The 23,514-nt window shown below is 43.8% G+C and overlaps 1 long non-coding RNA gene across 1 annotated transcript; it reads right to left on the minus strand.

Annotated features, from left to right (window-relative positions):
• Window positions 1–725: 725 nt before the first annotated feature.
• LOC117509776 lies at window positions 726–20,273 on the minus strand. Its single transcript, XR_004560516.1, has 3 exons — window positions 20,262–20,273; window positions 12,013–12,014; window positions 726–806 (listed from the first exon to the last, which is right to left on the minus strand). It is a non-coding gene; the product is annotated as an uncharacterized LOC117509776 (long non-coding RNA).
• Between the last annotated feature and the right edge of the window lie 3,241 nt (window positions 20,274–23,514).

A 23,514-nucleotide genomic window follows, 5' to 3' on the forward strand; every position in this document is an offset into this window, starting at 1 on the left:
TCCACATAATTACAATAGCTTTATTCTGTTGCTCGTTATATATTATAGAAATGTATATACTGACATGATTTGTCACTGAATAACTGAAATGTTCCATTTTATTCTGACTTGAACTGCAGTGCAGAAACTGAATGAAAAATTGTGGTAGACTTTGGTACAATTGTATTACGTTGAGTCAGTCCTAAAGTTCCCCTCCCTCTTCTCTCTCCATGCAGTGTGGCGGTTTATATTCTCTGTAATTTCACAGCAAGTGTCTGCCCTCTGCTTCTGTGTCCTGCCAGCGGGGGTTTGGTACCCTGATTTGAGCATCTTAGGCAGTACTTCTTGTCATTCTGCATTCTACCCCCAACGAGCTCACAGCATGGGAGTAAGTGCTAACTTAGGGGCTTAATTTAGGCCAAGAAAGCACCATAAACGCAAGTACTAAAAAGCTGCACGATCCACTACAGATACCTTGTGAAATAAATAAAATGCATGTTTAACAATGCATTAACTTTGACAGGACTAAATTCTCCATAAGTACAAGTTGTGAGGGCAGGGAGCTTTAATCAAGGTAGAGAATGGTGCAGCTTTTTCAATTACTGGAGCAATTCCGAAGCTGTACATTATGCACTGTGAGCAGTTTCTTCTGAACCAAAGTCAAAGTTAGACAACTACTGTCTACTGGTCCACTCATAGACCATGGACAGACATGGACACCTGGATAAATGAAAGACGTCATACTTCCCTGTGAGCTCTATACACCACAATATAAATGTGCAAATCAATATACATATGTCTATAATGGTGTTTTTGATTATGAATAACTTCATCATATTTATGTGACTTCATTAGGGCCCCTCCACACACAGTGCAAATTTGGTTGAATTGCGTTTTAAGTGCACATGAAGCAGGAATCATATGCAGTACGTGTAAAATCGTAGCTGCATCCAACGCCGCATCCAACGCCTCATACACTTGTTTCTACAACTATTTGCGCACACCAGCGGCTGAAAGACAGAGTGTGCACTGTGCGAACCCATCGAACGCTCTCACGGCAGGTGTCAGCCAAATTCCAGGTGACACGCACGAACATATAACACTGCTTGCTTGGCACTTAGAAAATGCGTGGCCATTCACACTGTTAACACGACAACAGTCTACAGACAATCACTGTCGGGCTGGATGTGAAATTTGTCTAAGTGCTCCACGAGTGTGGCTTTGCAAACAGACACAGTGACACGTTGGTGTGTGCACTGAAATGACAGGACGTGTGGCTGCAGACAAAAGCGGCTGTGGAAATCTGTGGATCTGGACGTCATGGCTGGAAAACACGTACTGTGTTTGGATGGACATGGACTAACAACTGCCCACTGTGACGTGCGTGTGTGTGGTTGCTGTCCTCATGGTAGACATAAATGGAAACATATATTGCTGTGGCGACAGGCTGCAGCGTGCGAGCGCGCACATGCTGCAGCCCATTAACATGCTGCCCCGAGATTTGAATGGATCGTCAGATCATAACATACAGCGGGCGATCTGACTGTCACATCACCCACGTGAGTTCTGTTCCACATGACGTGGTGTCATTCCAGCGGTGCACCGTCTGCAAGACACACGTCAGGCAGGACATGCGCGCTGGGCCGGCTAGACACTGGGACAGCGCCCTGCTTCTCATTCATGTCATTTAATGACTGTACGTCTGTGACTGGGTCATCACAGAGGAACAGATGGGTCATCTACAGAGGAACAGACGGATCATACTTGATAAGAAGGATTCAGTGAAATGCTGTGTTTTTTATGGTATGGGGTTTTATTTTTTTAAATACGTCCATCTCTCTTGATTTCAGGCATTTTCCAGCAGCATTTATTGGTCAATGATGGTAGCTCAGTGGTAAAGTTTTGGGCTGGCAATCAGTAAAGTGTAGGTACGAATCTCATGGGTGGTATGTATTGTTTTTTTTCCTCAGCACTGGTGCGATGTGGTTCCACACGTATCAGCTAGTTTTTAGTTTTTATTTATTCCACATCACTGATCCAGGATGGGGGTGGATTGGGGGCCGGGGGGAGTCTGGGCGGTCCTACGGGCTGCTTGGGGGGTATCAGGTGTCGGGGGTCCTCTTGTGCTTCCCGGCCCAGGGGGTGAGTCTCGCCTCTTTTCTGGAGGCCGGGCCCCGCCCTCGTGTGCTAGTGGTCCCTGCCTGCGCTCTGGTTGCGGTGGCTCCTTTGCCCCCGTCCCCGCCACCGCTCACTCCTCCCTCATGGGGCCGTGGGTGGAGTGGTGCGGTTTTGCCCCCCTTGGTGGGCCCTGCTGGTACCCTGTGTGCTTTCCTCGGGCATGGGGTTACTTCCTGTGCCTCCGTTGGGGGGGGCGGTGTCTGGGTGCATTCCGGCGCCGTCGGGCCGCTCCCTTGTTGGTCTGTCGTGCTGCCCCGGTGGTTCTGGTGGCTGCTCTTCCTGGCCCCTGTGCCCTTCCGCTTCCCTTTTTCGCCTGGTTCCTGCTGGGGCCCTGAGTCCTTTTCTGTCGTCGCTTGCGGTTGGCCGTATGGCTTCCGACACGCCAGAGTGGTCCATGTCTTATGGTAGGGTTTTGTACTTTTATCTTGGCCCAACACACCAGCCACAGTAGTGATTGGATATATAGGTGTGATCTGGGTCTCTGTGTGTGGCTGGTTACGTGTTCGTGGCCGACACCACAATTCAGTTTTGGGTGCTCTCAAGGGGATCAAGACTCTGGTGTCCTAGATTAGGGAATGAATGCTCACTAACTAGACAACAGACAGTCGCTGTCACTGCTTGTTTATGTGTGGTGGTTCGTTCTGGCATGTTTTATGTTGGGGCCCCATGTCCTCGGTGTCTCACTTCACAATTATTGCTTTCACCATTTGTCTTACGTTTCTGTCTGTCTTTGTGTTGTTTTGGTGGTCGGTCTCCCCTGATAGAAGTTGTCAGTCGGCTTTGAGTAGGATGTTGTAGGGTGATTGGGAAGGGTGGATGGGGGTCACACACGCATACCACATTCACTCACACACTACATACCTTCTGTCCTGCAAGAATAAAGGTAAGTCCCTTCGGCTGCTCCCTTGTTTACACTCAGGGTCGCCACAGCAAATCCAAGGTGGATCTGCATGTTGAATTGGCATAGGTTTTACACCGGATGCCCTTCCTGACGCAACTCCACATTGCATGGAGAAATGTGGTAGGGGTGGGATTTGAACCCGGAACCTTCTGCACTGAAACCAAGTGCATTAACCACTTGGCCACCACCCCTAGAATAAATTGCATATATGTGTATTAATGTTCATAAATGGTTCTGCCAGTGTGGCATTTACCATTACTATATATGCAGACAAGGGAAAAATAAATCAATAAATCAATAAATAAAAAAACCTCTAGTTACATTTTCAGTTAATATTGCTACCAAGTTTGAACAAAATCCATCCACCCATTTTTGAGTCATTATGTCCACAGACACATACACACACAAATGAAAACAGTAACATGCCTTTCCATGGTACGGGATCTTCCTGCCTTATGTCAATAGCCACCTCCCCTTTCCCGACTGATCTGTTTCTCTGAATTGGCCCAGGCTCTTCTTCTTCTTCTCTCTCTCTCTCTCTCTCTCTCTCTTCAATCAGGTCCTGAGTGTCAGCTCTCTAATTTCACCTGGCATCTCAAGGCAGTCTTCACTTACGCTGGTCCAAATGTATCCTGTTCTGACTGTCTAACATATCATATTCTGTGTGTGTGTGTGTGTGTGTGTGTGTGTCACTTTGTGTTTGAGTGCATGTCATCTCTCAACTGCTTATCTCCTGCAATATTTCGTCTGAAGATGTGCATTCTTAGGCATGATTCAGGTGCAGAGAATCAGTCCTCTTCTCTCACACAGACACAGACATGTACCCTGTCACAGGGACAGGCATTACTCAGCTTTGGGTGCCTTTACACTAAAACAGAAAAGAAAACACAAGAATGACATTGGGGTATACGAGGTCTGTCCGTAAAGTATCGTACCTTTTTATTTTTTTCAAAAACTATATGGATTTCATTCATATGTTTTTACGTCAGACATGCTTGAACCCTCGTGCGCATGCGTGAGTTTTTCCACGCCTGTCGGTGACGTCATTCGCCTGTGAGCACGCCTTGTGGAAGGAGTGGTCCCGCCCCCTCGTCGGATTTTCATTGTCTGGAAATGGCGGAATGAAAAGGACTTTTTTTCCATCAGAATTTTTTCAGAAGCTGTTAGAGACTGGCACCTGGAAACCATTCGAAAAATTTATCTGGCCTTCAGTGAAAATTTTACGGGCTTCACAGAGAATAAGGACTTTAACTACAGGTTTAAGGACCCCTTTAAAGGGCGGTCGGTGCGCCGCGCTGCAAGCTGCGACGATGCGGCACAAACCACTGGATCATTTCTAAGCTGATGGCTCTGTGGATACGAGACCGTCGTGTGCCCTTTTTCTGGTTATCACAAGACCTGGACATCAGCCATTTTCCGGCAGATTTCACTTTTAACAAGAGATTTTGTCATGGAAAGTCGCACGGAGGCAACGCGCGTCACGACCGATTCGCTGATGAAGCGAGACAAAGGAACACCTCCGTTTCGGAGTGTTAGAGGACAAGTTGGGACATGTCTATCTGGGCTTTCAGTGCTTACCAGTTGAGTGAGTATAAAAGAACTTGTGGAGAGCTTATTTGAAAAAAATAAAAAGGTACGATCCTTTCCGGACAGACCTCGTATTTCTGGTTATGGTTGGAGTTGACACCAGCTTCCGTGCAACCTGCACCTTGATGTCTGTAATAGATGGCCTATGGACAATGGACTCTTTTTACTGGAAAATGAAATAGAATTGAACCTCGAACTGGACCCTTTTCCAACCAAGTTTCAGTTTGGAGTAAGATAAAAGTTAGGTGCTGTGATAATGGAAAAATATCCACTCAGTTTAGTTTTGTAAACATATTTTGCTATTTGACCGGTCTCATGACAGTTCATGGGACTGGGTTATGAAAAGTACATTAATCTATGTGTTCGTGAATAGGGGAAGGAAATTGGGGCATTTTTCGTAATGGGAGTACAAAATGTGGGTGAAAGGTGGAATGTCTGTGGGGGGTCATGGCTAACGTTTGGGGAGGGTACACATTTACACTATGGTTATGGTTAGAGTTAGGAGAAGGGGAAGATAATAAAGAGCAAATAAAAAAGCGCCTGCTTTTTGTGATGGGGGCACGAAAAACATGAGACTGGGCTGTGTTTGATTTACTGCTTTTCCTGGAAACACAAGGTTACATTGTTTTTCCCTGTATAAAAATGACTTTGTAAGTCTGTTTAAAAAGAACTACATGAATAAAATGCACTATTATTTAACGATATGGAATAGAATTGGAAAATCAACCAATCAGTGGGACAGTATGTGCACAAACCCATGAAAAAGAGCCGCCGTTACTGATGATGAAGTGGGAAAGAAAGCAGTAGTTGTCAGGGTTTGAAGTGGTACTCTTTTATGAGTGTCCCTTCAGTGCAAAGCTGTGCCTGTTGAAGTGGAATGTAGACATTTGAGTTCAGACAGAGCTTGTTGCTGAACATATTAAACAGTGAGTAGGCTATTCCAGCATGGCTGTCCTTTCATCCCAGTGACGTTACAAAAAAAATAGAAACTTAACAAATATATCAGAGATAATCTGCAAATGTTGTGAACCACTGTCTAATTAACGGGGATGGAACAAGTCCTGAAAATTTGTACTTAAGTACAGTTACTCTTATACTGCTGAAATAATGCTCAATTACAGTTAAAAGCAATGGTGTTAAAAAGTACTGAAGTAAAAGTTAAAAAAAAACTCCTTACAGTACCAGTTACTTTTTAGTCTTTGACATTTAATTGTATATACAGTTGTAGTTGGACGTTTACATACACTCATTGTGGACATGAATGTCGTGTTATGGTTTTTTATACGCCCTCCACACTATAGCACGAATGAGCCCGAATGCTGTACGAATGAGGGTTCGAGCCACAGTCAGGCAAATTCAAGCTGCATTCAAACCCATCACACAGCATTAGTACAGCAGTTGTGACATTTGTGCGGCTACAGCACATGCACTCAACACTTGTGTTGCACCTCTGTTGGAAAACAATCGAATGGCAGTCAAGGTGCAGTCGAACCACAACCTGACTGCAGTCCTAATATTTGTACGGCAATCTGCGTGCAATTCGAAGCATTCGGAGAGCAATTGAGGGGCTCTTGGAACTGGTAGAGCATGTCAAATCCTAGCCGAATGTCTCAGCTGTGCCTGCACATACCTCCCCGTCACACTAGAGCACGAATGAGCCCAAATAAGCCCGACTGCCGCACGAATGAACATCCAGACTACATTTGGACAAATTCAAGCTCCATTAGAAATCATGCATCCAACTCGAATGTAGTGCACACACACACCACTGTCTAGCTACATTTGAACTGGGGAAATGGCAGTTGAAGTGTAGACTGATTACATTCTCCATTCTAAATGTCCTGATGCTGTCAAAACAGCATTTGAAACAGTCTGATTACGTTCGAGAGTAATTTGCCATGGTTAGGCACGGCAAATCCTGTTGGCATGTCCCAATTGTGGCATGGATGAGCTGTATGTGCACCTCCACTGGATCCCGTTCAGGGAGCACAAATGAAATATTGTTATGTGTAATGTCTGTGGCATGCATTCATCTTGTGAACAAGACATGGACGTGCAATCACAGTGTGTCACTGGGGGTCAATGTGTCTCAGAGCCGCAACCCAGTAGACACATCTGAACGGGCTGAATGGCCTGTCATACCCCTCATATAACAGATACATTGTCATTCCCTCCTATGGGTTAGATCATACAGTTGTATGTAAAAGTTTGGGCACCCCTGATGATTTCCATGATTTTCCTTTATAAATCATTGGTTGTTTGGATCAGCAATTTTAGTTAAATATATCATATAGCAGACAAACACAGTGATATCTGAGAAGTGAAATTAAGTTTCTAGTATTTACAGAAAGTGTGCAATAATTCTTTAAACAAAATTAGGCAAGTGCATAAATTTGGACACCCCAACAGAAAAAAATACTTGAATATTTAGTAGATCCTCCTTTTGCAGAAATAGCTTAAAATGAGAGTCTGGATTCTGGTTGAAGGTATTTTGGGCCATTCTTCTTTACAAAACATCTCAGGTTTGTTGGTTTCTGAGCATGGACAGCCCACTTAAAATCACACCACAGATTTTCAATAATATTCAGGTCTGGGGACTGAGGTGGCCATTCCAGAACATTGCACTTATTCCTCTGCATGAATGCCTTAGTAGATTTTGAGCAGTGTTTAGTGTCATTGTCTTGTTGAAAGATCCAGCCCCAGCGCAACTTCAACTTTGTCACTGATTCATGAACATTGTTCTCAAGAATCTGCTGATATTGACTGGAATCCATGTAACCCTCAACTTTAACAAGATTCCCAGTACCTGCACTGGCCACACAGCCACACAGCATGATGGAACCACCTCTAAATTTTACTGTAGGTGACAAACATTTTTCTTGGAATGCTTTGTTCTTTTTCAGCCATTCATACCACCCCTTATGTCCAAATAACTCAATTTTAGTTTCATCAGTCCACAGCACCTTATTCCAAAATGAAGATGGCTTGTCCAAATGTGCTTTGGCGACTCTGTTTGTGGCGTGTACACAGAAAAGGCTTCCTCTGCATTACAGCATCATACAGCATCTCCTTGTGCAAACTGTGCTGTATAGATGATCAATGCACAGACACACTATCTGCAGCAAGATCATGTTGTAGGTCTTTGGAGCAGGTCTGTGGGTTGACTATGACTGTTCTCACCATCCTTCGCTTCAGCTTATCTGAGATTTCTCTTAGCCTGCCACTTCAGCCCTTAACTAGTACTGTGCCTGTTGTCTTCCATTTCCTCACTATGTTCCCCACAGTGAAAACTGACAGCTGAAATCTCTGAGATAGCTTTTTGTATCCTTCCCTTAAACCATGATGTTGAACAGTCTTTGTTTTCAGGTCATTTGAGAGGTGTTTAGAGGCTCCCATGTTGCCATTCATTAGAAGAGATGCAAAGAGGAGAAACATTTGGAAATGGCCACCTTAAATACCCTTTCTCATGATTGGATTCATTTATGTAAGGAGGTCAAGGGCCAATGAGTTTACCAAACCAATTTTATGTTCCCATAATTAGTGCTAAATGTATTCAAATCAGGGTGCCCAAATGTATGCATCTTGTTTAAATAATTATTGCACACTTTCTGTAAGTAGTAGAAACTTAATTTCACTTCTCAAATATCAGTGTGTTTGTCTGCTATATGATATATTTAACTGAAATTTCTGATACAGACAACCAATGATTTATAAAGGAAAATCACTAAGTTAACACTTAGTCTACAGTAGGTTTATGAGTCATACATCACACTAACAAAGTGAGGAACCTTGGGATAATTTTTGATCCTATGTGGTCCTTTGTCCTACACATAAGAAATATTCCAAGGACTGCTTTCTTCCACCTGCGAAATACAGCAAAGATTCGTTCCATCCTGTCTATGCCTGATGCTGAAACCCTGATTCATGCGTTTGTCTTTTCTAGATTGGACTACTGGAATGTTCTATTTTCTGGTTTACTGCAGTCCAGCATTAGGGCTCTCGAATTGGTTCAAAATGCTGCTGCGAGACTTTTGACACGAAGCAGAAGGTTTGACCACATTACACCCGTTTTGGCATCTCTTCACTGGCTTCCTGTCCCCCTGAGATCAGATTTTAAGGTTCTGCTACTAGCCTATAAAATTGTTCATGGATTGGCACCTCCCTATTTAGCTGACCTAATTAAACCCTACATACTGACCTGGGCTTTGCGTTCTCAGTGTGCAGGACTACATTGTGTCCATAGGGTGAATAAAAAGTCTGTGGGTCACAGAGCTTTCTCTTATCGTGCCCCTGTTCTGTGGAATGAGCTCTCTGCGTCAATAAAACACTCAGATTCTGTAGATACTTTCAAGTCTAGACTTAAGACGCACTTATTTTCCCATTTGTATGGCTAGCATACTGACATAGTATGTTACTATGCCTTTTACTCTTTAAATTCATTTTATTAGGAAACGGAGTGGGCTGCGTCCTCAACTTTATCTAAATTCTGGGTTTAAGTGATGCTTATGGCTAGTGGCCAGCGATCACCTTAGTATTTCTTTTGTTTTTCTTGTTGCTTAATGCTGACAAATTACACTGTATTTGTTGTCTTTCTGTTGCCTGAATCTGTTTTTTTTTTCTCTCTCTGTTTGAGGTGCAGCTCTATCCAGACATGGGTGTGGTATCTGTTCCTGAAACCCTCCTGTCCTGTGTACTGGCAAGATTTCCTGTATATTCGTTTTGTGAACTGTTTTGTAATTTCTGTCAGTGGCCCAAGCAGAGGGTCACCCCTTTGAGTCTGGTCTGCTTGAGGTTTCTTCTCAGATGGAGTTTTTCCCTTACCACTGTCACCTGTGTGCTTGCTCTGGGGGGTGGTAAGGTTAGACCTTACTTATGTGAAGCGACTTGAGGCAACTTTGTTGTGATTTTGCACTATATAAATTAAATAAACTGAATTGAAATTGAACTCCATCCACCTTCTCAACACACTCTGCTCGCTTGTCAGCACATTAATGGCCCCTTCACATAGAACATGATTGAGGCTGAATGTTGCATAAGGGAGGATTCAAATTGCACTCGTGAAAAAATCGAGCCACCTCCAAAGCCTCGTACAGCAGTGCCTCATCCATTCGGCCACAGCACATGCACTCTGCATTCGCATGTCACTTGCACTGGAAACCCATTCAAACAATGCCAAGATGAGGCCACTGCCATCTAATCACGGTCGCAACATTCGCACGGCATTTTGTACTCAGGTTAGACAAATTTGACTGCAACGAAGGGGCTGCGTGATCAGTGGTCATGTCGCACCCTGGTCACCGAGCCAGCCTTAACACCAGCGGCTCAATAACAGTGAATGGTGAGTCAGTACCCATTCGACCCATTCTTGGCCAGAGTCCAGGTGCCACTCACGAACATCCAACACCATTTGCAGGGCACTTAGAAAATGTGGGGCCATTTGCGTGGCCAGCATGAATGTAGAGTGCAGGACACCACTTTTGAGCTGCAGTCCAGGAGGTCGAAAGCTCAAAGGACAGTCGGTGTGTCGTGTCACCCCAAAGCAACACAAATGGTGTGTGAGTGTGCCGCCCTGCCCCAGCAACATGACTGGCATGTTGTTGCCCACCACCACCACCACCATGATCCTACATTGTCGAGGTGCAGCTGAGGTAGCAAAGGCTCTAACGGTGGAAGTGCAATTGCTGTCCAGGACAGCATGCACATGTGGCCGGTTGTCATGTCCATGATGGAACAGCTGACAGCTGTGGAACACCCATCATGGCATTTCCAGCATGTCCCGCTAGAGGTGGAATCACCAGCCAGCAGTATGCCCACACCACCACAACACAGATAAAAATAAAAACCCAGCTGCTCCAGCTGCATGTTGCAGCACCAGGGCACCATCCGGCCAGACAGGCATGTCACGTGACACGTGATTGCAACATCCACACAGTCCATCATGTAACATGTGACAGCCTGACTGACAGACTGTGGGCAGCTCATTTGCTCCACATCCTGGAGCTGTGAGCCCATTCATGTGAACACTTTGCTGCTCTGGACTGGGGGCGTGTCACTCATCAGTGATGTGATGATCACATGCGTTTACATGCACTACAGTTACGCATTGCCAAGGGGGCCGTGGTTGACATGTCATTGGATGGATGTCATTCGAAGTCAAGCAGGGAGGGAGATGACCACAGCCGACAGCCAGTGACTGCATTCCTGCCGCTTGCGCCGCTCCACATCGCAGCCGCCGCGTCAGCGCAATGCAAAGCTGTGGAACACATATTTTCACATGTGCTCCAGTCACCCATGAACAAGGCACGGTGATGCATGTGTGTCTGCAAATGATGATGACATGGGCAGGCTCTCATGACATGATGAAAACATAAAGACACATATCACCATTGGAGCACATTCAGCTGCACCTCAGTTTGCACTGCAGACACCATCAGCCAGGCTGCCCCATGTGAAAATATCCATGTGATCATGTGAATGGCCAGCTGGTGAGGCAAATATCATGTCCACAATGTGAGTTATCATCAACATGATGCGGTGTTCTTTGGCGTGTCGCGCACCAATTGGCAAGAGACATCTGGATGCGTGGAGGCTCTGTGTGGCTGGCTGATGTGGTCTTGATGAGCACATGAATTCATTCATCTCAGTTCATTAATTCCTTGTTTACGTCCATGGGCATGGTTCATGAACAAAAAGGCACAGCTGTTGGGAAGGTGTCGTAGCACGGACCCACAACAGGGGGCGCAAATGAACGGACAATGAATAAGCCAAAAAGGTAACAATTTAATGTTGTGATAATACACAACAAAACGTACTGTAATCTGCACAGTCAATTTAACACCAGGTGACGTGTGGGCAGGCTCGAAGATAGAAGACCCCCGACGAGAGAGAAGCCGCGTCCCACACGGCTTCCACCACCAACGGTCTGAAGAACACCGGAGCCGCCAAGTCCCGAGTCCCCAGGTGGCCTCTGTCTTCGGCTGTCGACCCTGGTACTGCTGGCAGAAAGCAGAAATATGATGAGTGAGTGTGAGTCCGCACACTCAGTAAATCCACAGTCAGAGAGGGAGGAAGCACCTCCACCTCCAATCACACACTCGTGCAGCTCCTGTTTGAGCACTTATCTGGGTGGAAGGTGTTGCGAAGCCATCGCTGAACACCTCAAACGCCACCTCCACAGACGAGTCTCACCGACAGGAAAACGGCTGCAAAGAAGAGTTTAGTCAGATACACAGTCTTAAGTTCACAGAGAAATTACCTTGGTAATGGTAGTCGATTTCTCGGCGGGGAGGTGGAGTTGCAGTCCGGCTTTTATGGTGGTGATGATGAACGAGTGACAGCTGGTGCAGAGGATGAGTGACAGCTGTCACTTCTTCTGGGTCTGGCGCCCTCTCGTGCTTGGAGCCCGCACTCCAAGCAGGACGCCCTCTGGTGGTGGTGGGCCAGCAGTACCTCCTCTTCAGCGGCCCACTCAACAACAGCAGGATGATAATTCTTGTACTGTCTGCTCTTTATAACAGGAATTCAATATTTTAACAGACAAAATGACATCCATTTGTTTCCTCAATTCCAGCACAGACTGTCAATTCATCAAGCATCAACTGAACAACATTACCAGTAACATGATTGTATTACATTTAAACAGTATATTTATTGCTCTTATCATGTTCTGCGCTCTCTCATTATGTTGTCCTTACACATTTTCTTGTTTTTATGTGCATTTGTACAACATTTAGTTGCTTCCGCTGCTGTGTGAGCACGATGTGGTATCACACCTCTCACATGGTCACACTGTGTTCATGCACGTACACACGAGCATGCATGAACCTGTAGCCGTGGAATCGTATGGCATCTGTACATGGCTGTCTGACCGTCTGTCCCTCCCGACAGTGCCTGGAATTTTTTGAAGTTTGCCAGTTCGGTCTTTTTCAGCCAGTTTCAGCCTTATTCGCCCAACTTCATGTTATGTGTGAAGGTGCCATAACATCTGCATCCTTTAATACCCTAACCTGCTGCACATCCTTTCCAGCTTGGTCCCACTGTCTGGCCAATTGGTACAGGTCTTTTTCTCCTTCCTTACTAGAACAGAATATAACAAAGTTTATTTACGATTTGCATAAATGCATTACAATGATGCCATCTTACTTTAATGTTTAACACTGAGCAAAGGTAGAGGATAAATAAAAAAAAATAAGGTGCTGATAGAAAGCGAATGGCAAGATACCAGAAGCTGTACAGTTAGAAGGTCATAATCCCACTGACTGGGATTTGAAAAAAATCACACCTCTTAAAAGGAATGTCAGGAGTGTGGAGCAGGGAAAGACACTGGTAGCCAACAGCAACATATACATACATTCACTGGACACTGGACACTGAGAGCGAAGCGCTCTAGCGCTTCGCTCTCAGACTGCAGGCTTACTTGTAGTTCCTAGGGTTTGTAAGAGTAGAATGGGAGGCAGAGCCTTCAGCTTTCAGGCTCCTCTCCTGTGGAACCAGCCCCCAATTCGGATCAGGAAGACAGACACCCTCTCTACTTTTAAGATTAGGCTTAAAACTTTCCTTTTTGCTAAAGCTTATAGTTAGGGCTGGATCAGGTGACCCTGAACCATCCCTTAGTTATGCTGCTATAGACTTAGACTGCTGGGGGGTTCCCATAATGCACTGAGTGTTTCTTTCTCTTTTTGCTCTGTATGCACCACTCTGCATTTAATCATTAGTGATTGATCTCTGCTCCCCTCCACAGCATGTCTTTTTCCTGGTTCTCTCCCTCAGCCCCAACCAGTCCCAGCAGAAGACTGCCCCTCCCTGAGCCTGGTTCTGCTGGAGGTTTCTTCCTGTTAAAAGGGAGTTTTTCCTTCCCACTGTCGCCAAGTGCTTGCTCACAGGGGGTGGTTTGACCATTGGGGTTTTTACGGAATTATTGTATGGCCTTGCCTTACAATATAAAGCGCCTTGGGGCAACTGTTTGTTGTGATTTGGCGCTATATAAATAAAATTGATTGAATTGATTGATTGATTGATTGACATAAAAGATTAAAAACTGTACTACAACCCCAATTCCAATGAAGTTGGGACATTGTGTAAAATGTAAATAAAAACACAATACAATGATTTGCAAATCCTCTTCAACCTATATTCAATTGAATACACCACAAAGACAAGATATTTAATGTTCACACTGATAAACTTTATTGTTTTTGTGCAAATATTTGCTCATTTTGAAATGGATGCCTGCAACACATTTCAAAAAAGCTGGGACAGTGGTATGGTTACGACTGTGTTACATCACCTCTCCTTCTAACAACACTCAATAAGTGTTTTGGAACTGAGGACACTAATTGTTGAAGCTTTGTAGGTGGAATTCTTTCCCATTCTTGCTTGATGTCCGACTTCAGTTGTTCAACAGTCCGGGGTCTCCATTGTCGTATTTTGCGCTTCATAATGCACCACACATTTTCAATGGGCGACAGGTCTGGACTGCAGGGAGGCCAGTCTAGTACCTGCACTTTTACTATGAAGCCACGCTGTTGTAACATGTGCAGAATGTGTCTTGGCATTGTCTTGCTGAAATAAGCAGGGACGTCCCTGAAAAAGACGTTGCTTGGATGGCAGCATGTGTTGCTCCAAAACCTGGATGTACCTTTCAGCATTGATGGTGCCATCACAGATGTGTAAGTTGTCCATGCCATGGGCACTAACACACCCTCATACCATCACAGATGCTGGCTTTTGAACTTTGCGCTGGTAACAATCTGGGTGGTCTTTTTCGTCTTTTGTCTGGAGGACACAACGTCCATGATTTCCAAAAACAATTTGAAATGTGGACTCATCAGACCACAATGCAAGGATCTGAAACATGGAAAATCACAAAGCAAGATTAGCAACAGTTGAGTCATTCTGGTATCAATGCATGTTTGAAAAGCATTATGCAAATATTATTTGTATAATCTCTGTGGAGTAACAAATAACATAAGCTACATCCAGATAATATGTCTGGAAGTGAGTCATAAAAGATGGAATTGTTGAGGAAACATATGAAAAGTAAAGGGCACCACTATATAACAGTGTTGACATTGAAGCAAAAATGTCTCTCCTATATAGGCCCTGAGGCCCAGTGGTGCGATTTTTTATGGCGGGATTCCGTAACGTGAAGTGAATCAGGGTCTATGACTCCCCCTCGATGAGACAGTAGTCCAATGCAGTTTCGTTCCCCGTGTAAGGCAAGAAAGAACCTATTTATAGCTGGGTGGACAAGGACAATGCAGATGAAGTGTCTTCTCAAAAGACATACACCAGTATCTTTTTAAATTTGTGTAAGTTATTTGTTCTATGCCTATATGAGGGAAGACGACAGAAAAGTACCATGATTTGAACAGTCTTATGACCAGGAAAGAGGTGTATGTTAACACTCCTAATGACTGTATTGTATAAGTAGTATGACTGTCACAAGTTATATTTATTTATTACAATTTATATTTTAACGGACAAGAAAAACTGACTGAGTCAAACACACTTTACATTCTTGAAACAGTCAAATGACAATCCACGTGAGAATAAGTCAAACTGCAACACACGATATTCATTATTTATTGCTTCCTTTCAACGCTGCGGGGAAAACAATTGAGACAAAAGGAGAGACAATGAACTGGAGAAAGTCTCAAGATATCTATTGTTCTGTTTCGACAATAGATTAACTTCAGCTTTGGATCAAAATGGTTTCATAAATCACATTTCCATTGTGACTTACACATCTGGGCACACGGTTCTACTTTATTTATAATGGCTACATGGTCACTCTGTCCTACAACAGACACGTCTCTGTGGAGGCAATTCTGAGGAAAAAGAAGAAACACTTAAAATAGACACTGTGAAAGATGCATTAACAGAAAACCTGATTCCCTGCAGTAACAGAGATGTGCACATACTTGTGGGCACAGAAATCTACCCCAAAAGAATGATGGACATTCAACAAACAAGCATCTGTCTGACAAGATTTACAAAATTAGCTTTATTTTTGACACAATTGAATGTTGAGAGGTGTGAGTTAACAGAACTGTTATTTATCAGTTGTGGTGACAGTGAAATATTTTGTTTTCAACAGAAATTCATTCTCTCAAAAACACACTTTAGGGATTTTGACAGCCTGACACTCCTGTGAGTGATATGTTGTCTTGTGATGTGCTGGAGGTGATGTTGTGCATGTTTCTGAAACGCTCTTTTATCGAAACCTTTATCTGAACACGTTGGCCCTCATTTCAAGAGATGAATGCCAATACATGAGTGCAGCATGCTTTAACAATTAATTCTCTCTCTTGCTTTCTCTCTCTCTCTTTTTTTTTTTTTTTTTTTTGCTTACGTAGTATCAGAATCAGAATTTAATTTATTGCCAAGTAAAGGCCCCTTCAAAACCAAAGTACGAATAAATATAGCTCAGGGCAACTCACGGTGAAACAGCTCGTATGAGCGAACCACGAAAACATCGCACTGACGGGCAGGCATGCACAATCCCGGTGTGACGGTTCATGCATGCTCGTGCACAAACAGTGCGAGCAACTGGAGCATGTGTAACCACATCGCGCCGCTGCTGTGGAAAACAAACAAACAAAAAAATACATGCCACCCATGGGATTCGAACCTGCACTTTATTGAGCACCAGCCTGAAACCTTACCACTGTGCTACCACTGCTGGCCTGTAAATAGTCTGGTAAAATGCCTGAAATCAACAAAGAGATGGACATATTTAAAAAAATAAAACCACACACCATAAGAAAACACCCTCTCTTATCAAGTATGAACCGTCTGTTCCTCTGTAGATGACTCATGGCCATAGACGTACAGTTATGCAATGACATTAATGAAGCAGTTCGCTGTTAGCATGTCCACATCTACTGGTCCGGTGCGCCCAGCCGACCCCACGTGCGTGTCCATGTGGAACAGAGCTCATTCATTCAGCTCATACATTCAGCTTGCCTGCTGCGTGTTATGATCTGACAGTCCATTGTCACCTGGGGCAGCCTGTTAATGTGTGCACCGAGCGCTCGCTCACTGCAGCCTGTCGCAACAGCGATATATGTTTTTATGTATGTCCACGTGAACACAGCAAGCAGACACATGCGCATGTTTTCCAGCTGTGACGTCCAGAACCAGAGATCCAACAGCAGCTGCTGTGAGCGGACACACCCTCCGTCAGTTCAGTGCACACACCAACACACCATCTGTATATCCATATATCAGCAGCTCATGCAAGTGTGCCCCCCCCCCCCCCCCAGCACCACATGTTTACAGATGGGGGGAGCGCAACACACGCGATTCACATGTACGGCACATGTGAGTGCAGGGGAGCCGACACTCTGGCACATCATATGTGTGTTGCTGTTTTGCAAAGCCACACTCATGGGGCACTGAGACAAATTTCACATCCAGCTTGACAGTGATTGTCTGCTGACTGTTTTCATGATATTAGTGCAAATGACCACACATTTTCTAAGTGCCAAACGAGCGATGTGTGTCAGCTGGAATTTGGCCGACATCTGTCGCGAGAGGGTTTGATGGGCTCGCTCAGCGCACACTGTCTTTCAGCCACTGGTGTGCACAAATAGTTGTAGTAACAGGTGTACAAGGCGTTCGAGACAGCTATGAATTTACACATTTTGCATACAATTCCTGCTTCATGCACATTTTGACCAAATTCTCAATTCAAATGTGTGAAGGGGCCCTCATTTCGCACATACAAAGAATTTGATCTGGTGTTACTGGTGCATAAACAACAACCAAAAAAAGAAAAGAAAAAATACTACTGTAAGAAGTAAAAGAATCAAATAATCAAATCAGCAAAACTATGTTCATTGTTAAATAAATATAACACAGTGGAATGGGACTGTGCAAAAGCATGTGAATGGTGTACAGAGGTACAGTGCTTTTCAGTGGAGGGATGACCAATCTGTACTTTGTGGGAGTGGGGAAGGGGCAGGGTAAATGGGGGTCTCTGGCATAATTTATACGTCTAGCTGCAGATGGAAAGAAGCTGTTTTTGTGTCTTGAAGTTTTAGTCCTGATGGTCCTCAGCCATCTGCCAGAGGAGAGGGTGACAAAAAGTTTCTGTCCTGGCTGAGAGGGATCGCCCATAATCTTCCTTGCTAATCACTAATCACCTTTTCTGCTGTGTGGATGATATACTGCAGTCTGCTCCTGTCCTTAGCAGTGGCAGCAGTGTACCAGCCGGTGATGGGAGAGGAGATGATGGACACAATGATAGCAGTGTAGAAGTTCACCATCATTGTTTTTGGCAGGTTTAACGTCCTCAGCTACTGCAAAAAGTACATCCTCTGTTGTGCTCTCTTGGTGAGAGAGCTGACATTCAGCTCACACTTGAGGTCCTGGGTGATGATGATCCCCAGGTAATGGAAGGACTCCACAGTGGTGACTGGGAAGTCACACAGGGTGATGGGGTTGGCCAGGACTGGGTTTTTTCTGTCAACAACCATCTCTGTATTGAGTTCCAGATTGTTCTGTCTGCACCAGAACACCAGGTGGTTGATCCACGTGTCTGTAAGCAGACTTGTCCCCATCAGAGATGAGTCAGATGAGTGTTGTATCATCCGAAAACGTAAGGAAATTTACAGACTGAAGTAAAAATCAACACTTTTGAGGTGGGCAAAGGGGAAAGAAGGTGTTTTGGTAAAATATGCTGCCAAAATAATGATGGAACCAATAAGTGTTGATAATGTTTGACAGTTTATTTGGATTATTTTGGGGAGCTGTCTCTCAAAACAAGAGTTTACAGTCAAGTCTTAGAATGCTGAAAAAAAAAGGAAATTCCACCCCTGGAAATACATCCTAAAAAAAAACTGAATCCTCTTATACTCAGGGTTGAGTCTTCTGTTTTTTTTTTGTTTGTTTGTTTGTTTGTTTTTTACTCCTCGTCTGCACATATTCCTCTGAGTCACAACTAGCTCATGCCATTAATAATATATGCATTTAATAATATATGCATTTTTAATAGTGCAGCCTCCTTTTATTTTCAAAGAAATTAAAGCACAAGAGTCTTCAACACCCCCAAGCACTGCCACTACTCAAGTGGCGAGCTTGCGTAGAAGCTTTTGCTTGTTGAGAACTGGCTGACTGGCATGACACGTTTGTCTAAGGAGCCAAAATAGGACAGTTTGCACACTTTGTTTCAAAACTGATGTGAGGGAAGAGAATGCAGGTTCGCAGTGATGCAGGTGTAGTGAATACTTTAAGATGATAGAAAATGGCACACTGTATTGCTGGGTGTATGAAGTAACAAAGGGATCTTGTGTGTTGATGAGATTAAATCACAGCAGTGTGAGCATGTCCCAAACCTTTGCAATGCACCCAGCCCCATATCACAGTATGTATTTCATGGCATTACATATGTTATTACAGGCAACGAGACACACTGGGCCAGACAGGCAAGCACACACACTACACATTTGCACATGAAATAGATCTAATGATACAATCACCCATAGCTGAAGTCCACTAGACATGCATAAACATTTTGTATGAGGTGAAGATGCAGTGATTCATTTTGGAACCCTGAATGAAAACAGCCAAAGCAAAAAAAAAAAAAAAAAAAAAAAAAGCAGTGCTCCTTGAAAGGACCTGCCAACCAGTAGTGCAGTAGTGGAAATAATTAATTCCCATTCAACTGAATGGGGATGTCTGTCCAAACATTTGACTGGTTGTATATCTCTCGGAGGAAACAAAACTGATTGTGTGGTCAAATTATATGTATTTATGTTTTTAACAGTAAAGGCCCCTTCACACATAACACAAATGAGGCCAAATGGCACACGGAGGAGGATTGAAATGGCACTCGTGAAAAATTGGAGACACACTTGAATACCTCGCACAGCAGTCGGCACAACCATTCGACCACAACACATGCACTCCACATTCGCGTTGCACTTGTGCTGGAAACCCAATCGAACAGAGTCAAGATGACGTCATACTGCCATCTGACCACAGTTGCAACATTCGTACGGCATGTGGTACGCAGGTCAGACCATTCGGAGTGCGGTCGAGGGGTTGCATGAAATGATTGGCCACATCGAACCCTGGCCAAATGTTGTGAACGAGCTAGCCTACACATCAGCGGCCGAATGAGGGCGAATGGCACCCGGATGGCCATGTGAAAATATCCTTCTGATCATGTGAACAAGGCAAATGTCATGTCCACCATGTGACTTATAGTCCATATTATGCGCCGATTGGCCGGAGACAGCTGTACGCGCGGACTCTCCATGTGGCTGGCTGATGTGTTCATGATGTGAGCGCATCATTTCTTGTCAATTCATTAAGTCCTTGTTTACTTCCATGGCTATGGTTCATGAATTAAAAAGGATTAGAAGGACAATAATTCTTGTATTCTCTACTCCTTTTAAAATGAATTAAATATTTTAACAGACAAAAAGAAATCCATTTGTTTTGTCAATTCCAACACAGATGCTGTCCCAGCGTCAAGTCATCAAGCATCAATTAAACATCATAACCAGTAACATAACTGTCTTACATTTAAGCGGTACATTCATTCTTCTTATAATGTTCTGTGCTCTCTCATTATTTTGTCCTCACACTTTTTCTTCAATGTATGAACATTTGTACATTTGTACAGTTATCCATGAGCACGATGTGGTATCACACCTGTCATGTCCTCGCACTGTGTTCATGCGTGTGCACATGAGCATGCACAAAACTATCTCCACAGCATTGTATGGCATCTCTACACAGCTGTCTGACCGTGTGTCCCTCCCGACAGCAGCTGGAATTTTTTGGCCTGTTTTGGCCTGATTCTCCAAACTTTGTGTTATGTGTGTAGGGTCCTAACATGTCTTTCTCAATTTAGGGTGCTCTATGCAGGCTCAAATTAGCAAAGTGCACAAGCCAATCAAATGGGGGAATTCAGTAATCACTGTGAATGACTAGTATCTTAAATTTAACACAGTAGTGTTTCAATCACTCCATAAAGTGTTACTTTATTTCTCTCTCTCTCTCTCTCTCTCTCTCTCTCTCTCTCTCTCTCTCTCTCTCTCTCTCTCTCTCTGCTCTCTCTCTCTCACTCTCTCGCTCTGAGGCTGTACACAGAGCACAGATCGGATCATATCTGACTGTGAAGTTTCCCCCTCCTTCTTTACTGCATGGAGCAGACGACAGGGTCAAACACCAATATGTGTACACTGTCATTTTTGGCATGTTAGCCTGCTGATACTCTATATTTATCAGACGGCATTGTTGCATTGTATCATCATGTCATGTTTGGCTTGTTTAAGGTGAATAAACATGACATTAAACTGTCTCTGTTTTCCTTTTTTTTTTTTATAAGTAAATGTCATTTGTTTGATTCCTATTTTAACTTTGTGGCTTTATTTCTGTGGGCTAACATCCTCGGTTTTGGAAAAGGCCTGACATGTAAAATCCACAGAGTGAATGAATAAATAGATAAATGAGTCCATCCTCTCCAGTTTGTTAACACTACAAGTCAGAAACAATAAAAGGCTGTTCCAACTCACCAAATTAAAATGCCATAAAATGATGCTCAAGTGATTAGAGGATGGGGATAAAATAATTATTTGGTGGTTAATGCTGAAGCATGACTTCAATCCCAAAATAGCTTTGTTTTGTTTATGTAATATACAATTGCCCTGCCAGCCACCTGCTGAACTCTGGTACTGTAACTGCTGGACATACTCCTGTTATGTTTTCAGTGTAACTGCTGTGAATTTTAGCTCATTAATTTACTCCTGTGTGATCATTAGAAGTGTTTAGCATATTCGTTAGTGGTTAGCTCACGTTTGCTTGGCTATACTCTTGAATTTTCTTGTGCACAAAGTACACTACTTTACACTTTACGTAAATCCTGCATGATGCTGGCAGTTAGGGTGGCTCTTTTAGCCAGCAGTGTCCGTAAGCTTCTTAGCTTAGTGGAGATGGATGTTACGGGCACTCCAGACAAGGTTAGTGTTGGGATGGCTAGCATGCCCATTAGCATCAGCCTAGAAATGCCAGTTGTGGAGGATGGCTTTCGGACTGTGGTTAGGCGGAGGAAGTGATGTAGGGCTTGGTGCCCGGTTGGGGTACCCTGATCACACTCGCCACTGCAAACTGTGAACTGGTTTTCTCCCTTGGATATGCCTGATGTGAGTTCTTTGAGCCCACAGGTGACTTTCACTCCTATCTCCAGGCCAAAATGCTGGGCTTTAGTGATAAGGGATTCTATCACCCGCAAAGTTAGGTTACAGACACTGGCTGACGTTAAATGTATTCCTGGGGCCAGAGCTCCCAACATTGTCTCCCATCTGAGAGAGCTGATGCTGCAGAAGGGTAGACAGACAAAGGAACATGACACGAGATACAGTCATATAGTTATTCACGTCGGTGCCAATGATGTCACAGTTGAAGCACTCAGAGGTCACAAAAATGGACATAGAGAGGACTTGTGACCTTGTCAGAAAGTTGTGTCAGCATTCATTAATAGTATTTGGTCCCCTCGCCTCCTGAGGTAATGATGAGGCGTTTAGCAGACATCGTTAAATAGGTGGCTGGTGCAATTTTGTGGACAGCAAGGCTTTAGTTTTATTGATAACTGGCTTTCCTTCTGGGGCTGCTGATGCCAGATGGCCTTCACCCTATTGGGGAAGGTGCCGCCATCTTGTCTGCGAACATAGATAGAGCTCTACAGGGAGGGGAACATTAGGATTTTACAGCAGGCCACGGAGCAGGTGATTAGAGACCCTGCAAGGCTTATGACAAATGTGGGTGTGGAATCCATTAGCTTAGTGGGGAAATTAGTGCAGAAAATCCACTATGGTGACAGTGCAGTTTATTTGCGAGGGAGGGAAATTCATCAAGTTGAGAATGTGGCCTGTTTCTGAGGGATATACTTTGGAAACTTAATAATACCCATTACTACATTTGATGATGTTGAAACTGAGGATGGCCCGTTGACTGTTCCAGCAATATCAAATATGTCATGTCTGCTATCTACAACCCATGTGGAATGTCTCAAACCTAAATCTACTTCCAGGCATCTTATATATGCTACTCTAGACAAACTCCTAAACCCAAACAGTTCAACTGTCAACCCCACTGAGGTCCTTAGTCTGGATCTCATTAACATAAGATCACTGTCCTCCAAATCATTGTTGATTAATTATGGATCATCGCTTAGATATGATTTGGTTATGTGAAACCTGGCTTAAACTTACATCTGTCCTCCCCTTAAATGAGGCCTGCCCACCGGCATATGCTGGTTGTATACACTTCTGTTTAGCACTCTTGTGGTTATTAATTGTATTTACTCTGAACGTTATTTAACAACAGTCCTGTTGTAAATTGGTAGCAGTTAGCAATCACTAGTAGTTAGCATTCTCTGCCGGTTAGCTTTCGCTAGCTTGGTCGACCCCTCCCCTCTCCATCGTTACTTTTTATAGCTGTTTCTTTTTTACCCGTTTAAGACTTCTGTTCATGTTTCAGTCGAACTGCTGTGAATTTTAAGTAATTATTTTACTCCTGTGTAAAATCTTAGGAGCGGCTTGCATTTTCGCTAGTGGTTTGTGTTAGCTATTTCAGACCCCCGTCATCATTTTCTCATTTCATTTTCTTACACTCCTGTTGGTTAATTAGCTGTTTAGTGTATTTTATAGCTGCTGCATTTGTTTTTACCTGTTTAATACTTCTGTTAGTTTTTCAGTGTAACTGCTGTGAATTTGAATTCATTTATTTGCATCTGTGTGAGCCTTAGGAGTGGTTAGCTTATCCATTATTGGTTAGCTCGTGTTTGCTTGGCTACATTCTTTAATTTCCTAGTGCACAAAGTACACTACTAATTCTACTTTACACCCTCCATAAAT

This window comes from Thalassophryne amazonica, chromosome 5 (genome assembly GCF_902500255.1).
Source record: "Thalassophryne amazonica chromosome 5, fThaAma1.1, whole genome shotgun sequence".
Taxonomy (NCBI): domain Eukaryota; kingdom Metazoa; phylum Chordata; class Actinopteri; order Batrachoidiformes; family Batrachoididae; genus Thalassophryne; species Thalassophryne amazonica.